Source organism: Manis pentadactyla, chromosome 8, assembly GCF_030020395.1.
Source record: "Manis pentadactyla isolate mManPen7 chromosome 8, mManPen7.hap1, whole genome shotgun sequence".
NCBI classification, from domain to species: domain Eukaryota; kingdom Metazoa; phylum Chordata; class Mammalia; order Pholidota; family Manidae; genus Manis; species Manis pentadactyla.
In genome coordinates, this window is record NC_080026.1 from 81,910,069 (window position 1) to 81,924,217 (window position 14,149).

Genomic DNA, 14,149 nt, shown 5'->3' on the forward strand with positions numbered 1-14,149 from the left:
AAATAACTAAAGGATAAATCCACAACCACATCACTGCTGGAGTCGCCTTATCTCAGCTGCTGGAAAACCCTGTAGAGAACAGGTCAGTGGCTACACGGGTTCAGAAGTTTCACATTACCAAGGTGATCTCCTTTCCAAGCCAACAGACTGATGTTAACAAAACCTCTATTCTCCAGTCTCTGAAGCCATCAGTTCACTGAAGAAAGCACCACCGGCCTAACTCATGAAACACTGTGGTTGTGGATTTGTGCTGTTGATTACTGCATCAGGTACTGAAGACTGGCAACAGCAGCTAAAACATTTTCGTCTACACTTGGACCCCACTACCTCTCTGAGAAAATCTTACCTTGCCTGGCCTGCATCCTGAATTTCTCCCTCATTCCTGACCCTCACCTCCCATCCCTACTTGTGAATCTGGCATAGAATTGTGTGACACATTTACTATGTTCCTATATGAAAAAATGGGGAGCTTGACTCTCCAGAAGCTCTGGGGAGGTGATATACCACAAATGGTAACTAGCTAACTGTCCTTTAAGGGCCCATATTAAGTGAATGCCTGTGTGTTTCTATAGTGAACACAGACTATGGTAGACAGCCTAGACCTCTGCAGTGTCCTTCTTGGGAATCACTGACGAACATCAGCAAAGTCCTTTTAGACATGCATGTAACTAAGTGCCTCCTGAAGATCTGGAAACCATCTGAGGTGGCAAAACAAAGCCAGATTGGATAGAGGCCTGTAGATCATGTGGGGCTGTGTCTGGTGGGAGGGAAACAGTCCAAAGATCCTGTGAACTGGACTGAGGGCTCCCAGCAGCTTCTCTACAATAGGGTGCAAAGGTTAGATGACACAGGGAAAGAGGAAGGAAAGTCTGGTAAGATGGGCTGCACATGACTCTGACCCCATTTCTGGCTCTGTGAAAGCCCTCCCTGAACCATCTGTAGACTTGAGGGCACCAGCAGTCTCTGATGAACTTGATCTTATCACTTGTCCCCCCTTTCCCACCTTGCTCAGGCATACTTGCTTTCCCATCTCCCTAAAGAGATAAGAGGGGAGCACTTAACCTCAGGGCTTGTGTTTCCACTGATGGAGGCTCAAGCATGAACGTGACTGTTCAGAGACTGGCTGGGAAGTAAGAAGAGGGCAAACCTGGGAGCTGTGCCCAGTGAACCAGCAACACTTAAGGAGCTGGCAGACTAGGAGCAAAGGATCCAGTGGAACACTGATAAAGGTAACAGTGAAAATCTTAAAGTAAGTTCATAGTCACTTTCAGAGGAAACCCCACTCATGCATTCACTCAACTATTTCCTGGGAGCCGACTGTTTGGCATTCTCAGGCTACAGTCATGAACAAACTCCCTCTCCTGTAGAGCTTATATGCTAGTGGGGCCCCCAGAACACAGAGCCAGGGAGGCTCAGAGAGAGCTAAAGGGGGTGCTCTGAAGAGGGAGCAGGTGGTCAGTCACCAGCATTAGCCGCCATGGAGACCCATGTACAAAGTGGGACCCAGTGACTCTATCCCACTTAATGCTGAAATTTACATTAATTACATAATCAGTTAAGCTGTGGTCAAAACTATGCTGAAATTCTAATGGGGTATTTTTCATTTAAGGATTATAGGCAAAAAGGCTAACTGAAATCTTTGATGCAGTAGTGTAAGGGTCAACCTTTTGTATATTGTGACATTTGTTTATACATGTGATTGTCATTGTATTGAATTTGGCAAATGTTTTTACTTCAATATAATATTATGGAAAATTGTAAAACATACAGGAAAGTTTAAAATATTTTGTAATCAACATCCTTGTACCTACTGCTTAAAGTCTGTAACTGCCGATGTTTTGCTACATTTGCTTCATTCACACATTTATCCACTAATCCATTTGTTTAACAGCTTTGTGAAAGTCTAATTTCTATACTATATAATGTTTTTGAGGCTCAACATGTGACTGCAGATTGTATCAGTACTTCATTCCTTTTTATTGCCAAATAATATTCCATGTATAAATATACCATATGTTTACCCTTTCGTTAGCTGACAGATACTTGGGCTACTATGAATAATGTTACAATGAACATTCAAGTCCAAATCTTTATGTGAACATATGTTTTCATTTCTCTGGGATCCCTTATTATAAAGCTAAAAAAAGACTACAGTTTCAGAGATAAAAATATAAATAAATAAATAAATGATAGAGAATATTTTTAAAAACCTAAATATTTTATAAGCCATTTTTACTATCACTAGGAGAGAATCTACCTCAAAATCTGAGACTCATGGCAAGAAATGGAGAGAGAGAGAGAGACAGATTGCTCTAGTGTCATCAATTAAACCCCAGGATCTTGAATCTTGCTATGCCTTAAGCAAGATGCACCCTTGAGTTCCCAGTTATATGAGCTAAAATATTTCCCCTTTAGCTTAGTTTTTAATTAGGTTTCTGTCATAGCAAAAGGTTTCTGACTATGATACATCAATTCAAAATAAGAAAATTGACAAGAAAGAAGAATGTGCTATATATGGCACTAAAATGGTGTTTTAAATCTTATTTTCCTTAACTTCAGTTGAGGATGGTGGAAGTAGAAGGAGGTGGTTTATAGAAAGGGCTATGCAAAAATAAGGATACTGTGACTCTGCATGGCTAAAAGTGTACAGGCTGGAGGCCCGTGTGGTTACCAATGAGTAAAACTGGTCTGGTACTCACCAAAAATGGTTGTTATTCCTCACATCATGTTGCCAAACAAAGATCACCCCAGAAATATCAAGGCCACTGAGGAATGATGACTGCAAGAAACTACCTCTCAATGTCTAGTCAAAGTTCTCAGAACACTTATTAGAAAATACACACATTTCCTGCAGTAGCTGAGATGGGCGATGGTGGTAGGGAGGGAGAAGGAGTAGAGAGCACAACGTGAAAAACCAAGTCTAGTTAAGAAAAGCTACAAAGCATCACTTCTCACATAAAGAAAACAGAAGTACTTGCACTAACACTTCTAAAATGTGTGGAGTAAACAATGCTACTGCTCTTTCTTTAGGCACCTGGGCCTTGTATCAACTTTGATTATGCCGCTCTAGGGATTGCAAATCTCTAGCAAATTCAAAGGGCCAAGGCACCAGAAGCCTCCTCTTAAAAGTTAGTGACTTACCCACCTCCCTACCTCCTGGCCCGGCTCTTGAACCCAGACTAACTTGTTCAGCTTACAGACCCTCCCCTCCCTCCCCTCACAACCAACACTAATCATTCCAGTGATCTCTCTAGCCCTGCCACCTCCCTTGACCACTGGTTTCTCTTGCCTGTTACTAACTGAAATAGTTTCCTAAATCATCTCTCCGTGGGCACTCCTGAGGCCCTAGCAATCTCTTCTTCATGCCAACCAAAATGACTTTTTTGTGATTTTATTTTGAAATACTATCAAACTCAAAGTTGCAAGAATAGTACAAAGAATATATATATATATATATATATATACACACACACACACCCTTCATCAATCACACAATTGTTTACATTTTGCCCCTTTTGCTCATGCCCCCCTCACATGCACATGTGTACATTTTTTCCAAAATCACTTAAAAGTTGATAGCATAAATCATGCTCCATTACCTCTAAACTCCTCAGTATATGTTTCCCAAGACAGAGAAATTTTCTCACATAACCACAGTACAATTATAAAGTGATCATTTTAAAAGGCAGATCTACTCTTGTCACTATCTTCCTACCTTCTGCTCTTAAAACCAAAATCCTTAACCTGGCCTTCAAAATAAGCATGACCTAGTGTGCCTCTTTCTCTAGAGTGCACCCTTTGCTTTTGCTCAAGTCACACTGGTTGTCCTTGGCTGTAAGACCAGCCTTGTTCCTTCTCACCTTCAGGATTTGTCTGTGTAGGCTTTCTGCATAGGAACAAATACACCCTTGGTACCCAACTTCTTTCTCCTAGCTAACCTCTTATTGGTCAGGTATTGGTTTCCTCATCTGTTTACTAAAGTATGCAATTGCTTTCTAAATTGTTTTCACCATCAAATCATGAGCTCCTTAGGACAGGGACTCAATCTTTTTTGTTTGTCCCTGTGTCCCCCAGATCCTACAGCAGTGCTTGGTATATAGTAATATCCGTGCATTTTGACTTTGTGTATTCAGTTATTAGTGCATGCCCTGACATAATAGGTGTTCAATGAAAATGTATTGAGTGAATGAACTAATTACCATGTATTTATTGAATACTTAGTAAGTACCCAGGCTAAGCATGTATCACTAGGCATAATGATGGGTAAAATTTTAAATTTGAAGTTTGAAAATTTGAAGTCTTGAGTTTTTTACATGCAGTATTTTTTGAGAATTCAAGTCAGTTTGTAAACAATACTTCCATCTTGTTTCAAGTTACAATTTTCAAGATGAAGACTTGAACCAAAAGCAGTATCAGTTCAATGACTTTGTGGATATATATATAAACTTGATTTCCATAATTTTAGTATATATATGGATTTGGTTTTTATTAAAGCCAAGCATCTTGTTTTCAAATAAAAAAAGAAACTATACTTAAGGCAGAAAGGAGAGATTATTTAAAAATCCCTAGTTATCTTACATAAAGTTAACTGCAGTAGTTCTCAGAGTTCCAGTGTAGTTTGAATCCTTAATGAGGACAATATTATTTATAAACTTCCCTGTCTTATTTGACCATGAAATTATATTTTGTGGTTGGTATTTTTCCTAAATACTTATTAACATCTTGTGAAACTTGGGGATTTCATGGAACACCCACTAGGAAATTCTACATTAGAGTAGAAATTCTTTATCATTCTCAACTTCCCACGTACCTTGAAGTCATCAGTATGTGTTTCAACTATTTCACACAAAAACACACGTGCCAAATTAGTAGGTGATCCTGTCCCAGCTTGCATGAATGCCCATAACTAAGAATCAGACCTGGAGAATGTGGGGTTTGGTCTCACCTGACTGAGCAACATGGTGTGTGATTCCTTCTGTTTGCTTTATTTTAGGTCATGATAAAGGAGGGCCTACTTCCTGTCTCTGAACAATTTACATATAATAATGAATCAGTCTCCTTCAGTAAAGAAGGGTTTTGAAGTGTACTGAAAATTCACTTTACTGCATATTGCTATGGTCTGAATGCTTGTGTCCCTCTGAAATTCATATGTTAAATCCTAACTCAATGTAATAGGTATTTGGAGGTGGGGCCTTCGGGAGGTGATTAAGGCATGAAGGCAGAGCCCTCATGAATGAGATCGTTGTCTTTATAAGAGACCTCTCTTTCCTTCTGCCTTGGAAAATTATAGCTAGAAGACGCTGTCTATAAACCAAGAAGTGGGTTCTCACCGGACATCAAATCTGTTGGTACCTTGATCTTGGACTTCTCAGCCACCAAAACAATGAAAAATATATTTATGTTGTTTACAAACCACCTAGTCTGTGATACTCTGAAATAGCTGCCCAGACAAAGATACATAAGCTTGTGATTTTTGAAAGGGACCTACATCTTGTGGACTTATGGTGCAACAGGAATAGGATTCACCCTCCCATATGAAACAACTAAAAAAATATAGAGAAAGTGAGAAACAATGGTTCTTAAGATATTCAATATTAGGCAACAAAAGACAGTGACCCCAACTGTCCCTGTTTACTACCTGGGGAAAGTTTTTAGTCCACAGAGCAGGAAGGAGAGACTCAGGCTGAGCCCGGCAATATGTATGAGTTGGGAAGACTGAAGTGGGTCTGAGAAGACCACAGCAGCTACAGTTTGTACGTCAAAGTACAAGACAGAAGAGAGATACACAAGAGAGAATTCTGAATGTAAAGAGGGTTGCTGTGAAGTAGTCACTGAATACTGATAAGTGCATGAATGTGGAAAATTCTCTGAAGCTGGAGAAAAAACCACCCAAATGGATGACAGGGAATAATCTCTGGCACTCACATAGGGCCAGAAATAGTGGCTGTTACTAACAGTCAGAGTAGAAAACTTCAATATCTATGAAGCACTGGGCATTGCACTCAAAAGTGTACGTTGCTTCAGTTAGAAAAAAAAAAATTAACCCTAGAAAAAATGTTGCTCTGATTCCACCTAAACATCTTGAAAAGCAAAACCTAAGAGGTTCAAACCATTTCCAAGTAACTTAACTACATCCTAGTGAGGTACAGCAGGAACATGGCACAGGTATTAGGATTAATTTTTCCTGCCTATGATGAAAAATGCCAAGATATAAATAGTATAGTAAGAACAGGAAGGACTCCATCTTAAGACTAAGATTCCATTTTAAAAACCAGGGAGTTAAGAGGTAAGATTCCAAACGTATTTTATGGTTCTTAGCCAACAACTGACCCTACATTAAGGCAGGGCAAGCACCTTAAATGGTATGTTTCCATTATGTTTCCACTGCTTGAAGGTAACCACTCTCTTGGAGAAGAACAGGATCAAGAAACTCCTTGTGTTAAGTTTATCTTACAGAATATCTAGAGGACTGACTATGGATGGTGACATGATGTCTCTCACAAGAGACAGACATCATGAGACCATATGTCAAGCCTACACCTGCCCAGCCCTTTGCCCCATTCTTGAAATCTTTAAAAGACAGAATCCTAAGCCTTTAAGTGTACCTCTTCTCTGAGGTTGCACACAGTCCCCTTTCTTCAAGCGTGTACTTTGCCTTAAATAAAGCCATCTTTCTGCTCAACTTACTGCACTTTGCCTCTGCACTCTTCCAAGCTTCTTGGGAAGTTCCTGAGAGACCTTTTCCCCAGTGATAAGTGTCTTTGTGACTTTACTATTTCATTCAGTTTTCTAGACTTAAGCACAGTCTTCATTCTCTCTGTCCTACTTCAGACAAGCAGGGCAGGGCTACTGAGATGTCTGACCTGGGTTTGCAAGTTCCTGTCACCTGGGTGACCCAGATGAGATTGCAGCTATATGATCATGCTCTTTAGTATCCTGCCCCAAAATCTCCTTTCTTTGCCTTTGGGAAGTTCTCAGAACATAATCCCACTCCATGCAGTGCTCTGTGGCTCCCCAAGATCCTGGGATGGTGGGGGCCTAGTTCCCATGCTGTGCATATTAAACCCCGGCTTCAGTAGGTGGCCAGGGATCTGCTCTATGCCGAGCAGGAGTTCAATGTACTTTCCTTTTCTCCCTCTGTTCTTCCTTGCTCTCTACTGCATGTGTGGCTGCTGCCATTCACTATCACTCTCGCTTTAATGAATTCCTTCCTTATCTACACTCATTCCATTTGAGAATTTTTTCTCAGAGTCAAAAAATCCTCCCCATCCAGGTTGAGGTTTCACATAATACACCGGGAAAGATCTCCCCAAATGAAGCTGCCAGGCAACACTAGCAAATATAAAATTCACTATGTCTGCATCTAATAAAAAAATTACTGGGCATGCAAAGAGAAAGGACAACATGACCCATAATGAGGAGAAAAGTCAATCAATCAAAATGGACCCAGATGATGGAATTGGCAGACAGGACATTAAAACTTATTATTAGAACTCTATTCCATATATTCAAGAATACAGAGGAAACACTAAACAAGCAGAGACATGGAAAATATAGCAAGAGACCCAAATTTAACTTCTAGTGATGAAAACTAAATTTAAAGTCTGAGATGAAAAAAAAAAAACACTGGATAGAAGTAAGAACTACCTAGACAGTGCAGAAAAAAAAGAAATCTTAAAGATATAACAATATAAACTATCCAAATAAAATACATACCAAAAAAAAAAGACTAAAAAATAAAAATACAGAGGATCACTGAGTTGTGGGAGAGTTTCAAGACACCTAATATATATACAAGTATTTGGAGTCCCCAAAGAAGGAAAGAGAACAACAACAAAAAAAAAAAAAATTCAAGAAATAATGGGTTGAAATTTTTCCAAATTCAGTGAGAATTATAAACCCACAAACTGAAGCTCAATTAAGTCCAAGAGAAACATGAAGGACACAACACCAAGGCACATCATAAGCAAACTACTTAAAACTGTAAATATTTGGATGCTAAAAACCATGTTTCTAAAAAACTCATGAGTCAAAGAAGAAATAATAGAGAAATAATAAACTATTTTGAACAGAATTAAAATGATAACATATCAAAATTTGTGACATACAGATAAAACAGTACTTGTAAGTGAATTTATGGTACTAAATGCTTATATTAAAAAACAAGGGTTTCAAATCAATAACTTCAGTTTCCACCTTAAAAACTAGTAATGGAAGAGCAAATAAAATGCAAATTAAACAGAGAAAAGGAAATAATAACAAAAATCAATGAAATTGAGAAAACAAGCACAATACAGAAACTTAATGAAACTAAAAGCTTGATCTCTGCAGAGATCAATTAAATGAATAAATGTCTAGCCAAAGTGATCAGGAAAAAAAGTACAGAAGGGACAGATGACCAATATCAGAAAATTGAAAGGTGATATCACTTCAGATTCTATAGATATGAAAGGGAGAATAAGAGAATAATATGAATAACATTATGCCAGTATATCCAACAGCTTAGATGAAACTGACAGACTCTGAAAGACACAAATTGCCAAAGGTGACTCAAGAGCTAGATTACCTAAATTGCCTTATATCCATTAAATAAACAGAATTTTCGGTTAAAAAATATTCTAAGAAAACTACAGGTCCAGATGGCTTCACTAGTAAATTCTACAAAGGAAGATATCATATTAATTTTACACAAAGTCTTCCAGAAAATTACAAAGGAAAGAACACTTATCAACTTATTCTATGAGGACACTATTACTTTGATAGCAAAACTAGCAAAGACATTACAAGAAAGAAAAACTACAGATCCATATCTCTCATAACATACACTGCAAAAATTCTTAACAAAATGTTAGCAAGTCAAATAAATATATTTAAGGGATAATACATCATAATTAAGTGGGGTAATTATGTAAAAAATATTATAACTTGAAAATCAATGAAAATCACATTGTCTAAAAACAGAAAAATCACGTGATCACTTCAACAGAAACACAAATTCAATTGACAAAACCCAACATTCATTCTTCATTAAAACTTTCAGCAAACTAGGAATGGAAAAGAACTTCCTTAGCCTGGAAAAAGTACATTTTTGAAAACTCTACAGATCATGCTTAATGGTGAAGTACTGGATATTTTCCCCCTAAACCCAAAACAAGGCAAGGATGTTCACTTTTGCTGCTTCTATTCAGTATTGCACTGGAGATCCTATCCAGTACAATAAGGTAAGAAAAAACAATTCAAGGCATCAAAATTGAAATTGATAAAATGAAATTTGCTTTATTCATTAACATATGATTATCTATGTAGAAAAATTTGGTGGAATCCACAAAACCTTATTAGTACTAATGAGTGAATTTAGCAAGATTGCATGATTCAAGGCAGTACAAAAATATTGATTGTATTTCTATACACCAGCAACAACCAAAAATTGAAATTTTTATATTACCGTTTATAATAGCATCAAAAAAATATCTAATACTTAGGAATGAACCTGACAAAAGGGTATATAAGATCTTATCCTGAAAACTATAAAATATTGCTGAAATAAATGAAAAACAACCTAAATAAATTGAGAGATACATTAATCTGTCGTAACCAAAAACAAGTTAGTGTGTGGCGGGGAGCAAGGAGGTATGGAAGATAGGAATTATCAAGGTGCAAAAGGAAAAATTTGGTTCATTATCATAAGAAAATATAGAGAAACCAGAAAAAAAAAAAGCTTCAACTCCATTGCTTACTCTTCTCCTTCCTAAACCCTATCTGCTCTGTTAGCAGATTAGGCTTTTGCCAAAAATGACAACAATATGAACAAGGTCAGCAATCAACTCGCTGTACTCAACTTACTGAATAGAGTCTGGTGGAGGAACATTATCATTATAGGATTGACCTGATGCCCAACTTCCTCTCTGGAAAATCAACCATTCCTTATTGGAGAATAGGTGATGGTCCAGAGAATTTCGGACAACAGAACAGTGGTCTCAGGAATCATCATGGGGCTTGGCAAGACTAAAAACAATCCTGCTTTTGTTTGAACAACATTTTGCAGCCTAAAACTGATTACTTGATAGGAAGCAATGCTCCCCTATTATCCCTGGGGGGTCACATAAATCTGATAAGGTAGGAAATTCAGAAGGTTCAGAATATGAGGTACCTAAGTGGTAACTTGGCCTGGGTACATCAGCAAATGTTAATGCTTCTAGATGACTTCCCACTTTTCCCTTGGAAGGGCAGGAAGGAGCCTTTTCATTCACAGGTACTATGGGTTTCTGAGAAGACAACGGAACAGTGACTTTGCTCCTAATTGGAAAGGGGGAGGTTTTGAGGCATTGTGACAGGATTTCCCCTTTCTTCCCAACTATAGTCCATTTGGGCTTCTAAAAAAACTCTATTTTAATGTTATCAATGGCAGGAAACTCAAGGGGAGCTTGCACCCATCTTTCTTCTCTTACAGGATCCTAAAGATGAAGGAGGCCAGATGACATGTTTATTAGTGAGACTTATGTTCAAATGGGTTAATAATATTGATTTATGTTTCAAAAGAAAACAGACTTAAGCTTTTTTGGGCATTTTATTGCAGCAGTTTGGGACTTTTGAGAAAAGTAGCTGGATGGGGTCTGAGGTGGGAGTGGTGGGGAGCTGCTAAGGAGCATTCTGTTGGAGTGCCCACGGAAAGTGATAGAAGTGGAAAGGGAAAGAAGGCCACCAAATCTCCTCATTCTTTCCCATTTTTTACCAACTGCCATGAAAATGACTGCCACTGAATCCCCACTAAACTCTCCTAAACTGACATTGGAGTAAAGCAGTAAGCAGAAGATGAAGGGGCTGTGAGAACTGCAGTGAATATAAGGGAAGTGATGGTCCCTATTAAGAGATTTAGCTTAACTCAGATATGAGTTAGTCAGGGCTGCACAACTGGATTCTGGGCCTGCAAAGGGATGCTGCTTCTTGGTTCCTTAAACCGTTAGCTGTAAAGACCAACAAGGTTGAGTACTTCATTTGCTACTGTTTAATCTAAAAGGGTTAAATGATACTGCCAAAAAATAAGTTGGAGGCACTCAAGAGATTATTGAAGCAGGCGTAGGCCCTCACAGATATGTTCAGAGCTTAAGAAACAAAGACCTAGTCGGCCAGCTGCCTCATCTCTTCAAAGCCTACAAACACTGGGATGGACAAACATCACCTTAACAGTTTGTTTTCATTTGTTTCAGGTAACTTCATGAATGCACATTCAAGCATTTCTAAGATGTTTGATTTAAAATACTTACCAGACAACTCTAACATCTGTGTCATCTTCTATTGGAGTCCATTGATTTTCTTCTCTCATTCAAGTTGAGATGATGAATGATTTTTTATATTGTATTCTGAACATTTTGAGTGTTATGTTTTAAGAGTCTAGATCTTAACTGAAAGCTTTGTTTCAGTTGACCTACACTGAAACTGGACTAGTGATGGAAGGAACACACCAACTCTCTTCATTTTTACCACTGGGAGGAGATCGAAGTCCAGACACCTCCACTCAGTCTCCACTCACACCACATGGTGGAGCGGTCAGGGGATACTCATTAACACTAAGCTGTAAGTAGAAACTCAAGCTTCTTGGGTGGCCTCCACTGAGCTGTGAGGGTAGGAGTACAAGGAGGGATGTCTTATCACCACGAGATGGGATAGAAATACAGGCTTCCTACTTGGCTTCCTCAAACACCACCTCAGCATGACAAGGGGAAAGCACCTCATTACCTCTAGTCTGGGGTAGAGGTCTAGATGCTCTGCCTGGACATCTCAAACTTTTCCACAAAGTAAGGGTGTGACATGGTTTCTTCCATATTGTTTTCCTAGAGTGGAGCATTTATTGTCAAACAGTTTCTGTCTTGACAGACTATACCTTTCACAGTCATTTGATAAGAGAAAGCAGGCTTTTCTGGGGACTTTATTTGTGCTTATTGAAGTTTCTGGGTGGTAGGCTTCTCTAGCAATGTGTCTAGGATATGAAGGTGGCAACAACAACAAAAAATCCTAGAGAATTATCAAGTCATTTCTTAAATCCTGGGGTCCCTAAGCAGTCTACCTTCTTCTCCCCACCTTTCAGAGCCTTCTGTTTGTTTTATATGCAATGTCTAAAGTTTTTAGCTGTATTTAGTGGGAAGGCTAAGGAGAAATGTATTTACTCCATTTGTCCAGACTTGGAAGTCCTACAGTTTGTTTTTAAAAATACAGATTTCTGCCTTGAACCCATCTAGGAAATTCTGCTTCTACTGCATCAGCATGAAGCCCAGAACATACTGAAAAGGTTAAATCCAGAAAGAGGGAAGAGGACACTGTTTAAACTCCATGAATACAATAAAACTGAATGATATGGTTATAAAAATGACCACAATAATAAAAAGTGAAGCAAAGTCTCTTTTCAAATGATTGTCACATCCTATGACCTTTAGTTCTTACACCAGTTACAGAACAGAATCTAAGGTAAATGATGTGACTTGTCCAAAGTTATTTTGATAATCAACAAAATAGAAGGAACTAGAAACCAGCTTTTCTGTTATCTGGCTCATTTTTAGCCTATTTTAACTCTGGAATTCTTCTGTATTCACAGGTAGCTCAAGCACTCCAAATTTTCCTTTAGGTCAGTGGTCCTCCATCTGGCTATACATCAAAGTTGCCTGGAGAGCTTTAAAAAGAATGCTTATAACTGAGTTCCCTTCTGCACCCAGAGATTTCCATCTCTGTTCTAGGTAATGGCCTAGGCACCAGGATCTTATTTAATCTCCCTAGATGATCCTAATGTGCAGCCAAGGATGAGAACCACTGTATACATGTCTTTTACCTCAAACAATTGTAATCTCTTTCAAAGAAAAATCCAATGGACTGTGCTAATAGCAACAAGGAGAAACAGCTGAATTTAAAATGTCTTCCAGGCCCCCCTTTTGCTAACCCTCTGTCACTATTATGTGATGCTAAGTTGACAAGTCCTGTCTCAAAAGCATTTCTAAGGATGAAAAGGTTCAGAGGGTATTAATATTAAAAGGAGATGACAAGACAAAGGAGTTGTAATGAGTATGCCACCGAGTTTGCTGCAAAATGAATTTGCAGCTGGCAAATCAAGGGGGTGTCTGGAGCAGGGCTGGACTGTCCTGGCATCTTCCAATTTTGTTACTATATGAATGTTTCCACTGAGAGTCTCAAATTAACATTTTAAGTTACAAAAACAGGAACACAGCAGCGATTGGGAGCACAATACTGACATCAAGTGGAATGAAACCTAAATGGCACTTTAATGTCCCTGCAGTGGTGAGAGCCACAGGTTCCAATGGAAAAGAATGCCGCGTTCAAAACACAGCTGTTCAGCTTCGAAGATGCTTAGAAGAAACAAGTGTACTGAGCTCTTTATCTGTAATAAGTTTTGATGTAAAAGATAGTGGTGACTAATGAGAGAATACTTATTTTCAGGTCAATGTCCTACAAGGTCATCATGTCCATAAATTTCCAACTCTAAGTGTATAAGTGTGAAGTTAATAATCTTTAGGTTATAATCTGAATTTTCTCCTGAAAAACAAGTTCTGAAGAAACTGTCAATAATATGCTTTAAATGGAAATAAATTTTTACCAAAATATTTAAAAGAGAGTTTTATAATTTGGTTTCCCAAAATTTGGGAACTCATTTCTGGGTTCAGTGTTTCTAAATAGATGCTGAAGAGCAGAAAATAAAAGTTCTCTGAAGGGGAAGATGAGCTCAGGTGCTTCTAAGGCAAACACTGAAGGCTGCAAGCCCTCCCCAGCATGTTTCCCCAGATCCTTCATTTGTCATCCCGACGTGCTCATTTACCTGCATGTGCTAAGAGAAGGATGGAAATGGTGGGAGACTTGAAAAGTGATTGTATGAGCTTTTAAAATCACTCTAAAAGGCTGTCTCTATCTCTCTGCATCAGATTTATCCCAGACTATTGCTTGGTGCCCATTGCATGGGAAATATTCTATGGCCAATACAGTCTCCCAAAATTCTTTTAACCAAAGCCCTGTATGAATTTTTACCCTAGGACAACTTGAGTGCACAACACAGAAGTGGGGGAAATGTGGTCACAGCCATAACAAACTTTATAGGCAAAGAGGGTGCCTAAGAGCACAACTTGGAAAGCCAGGAAGGGAACAGCAGGTA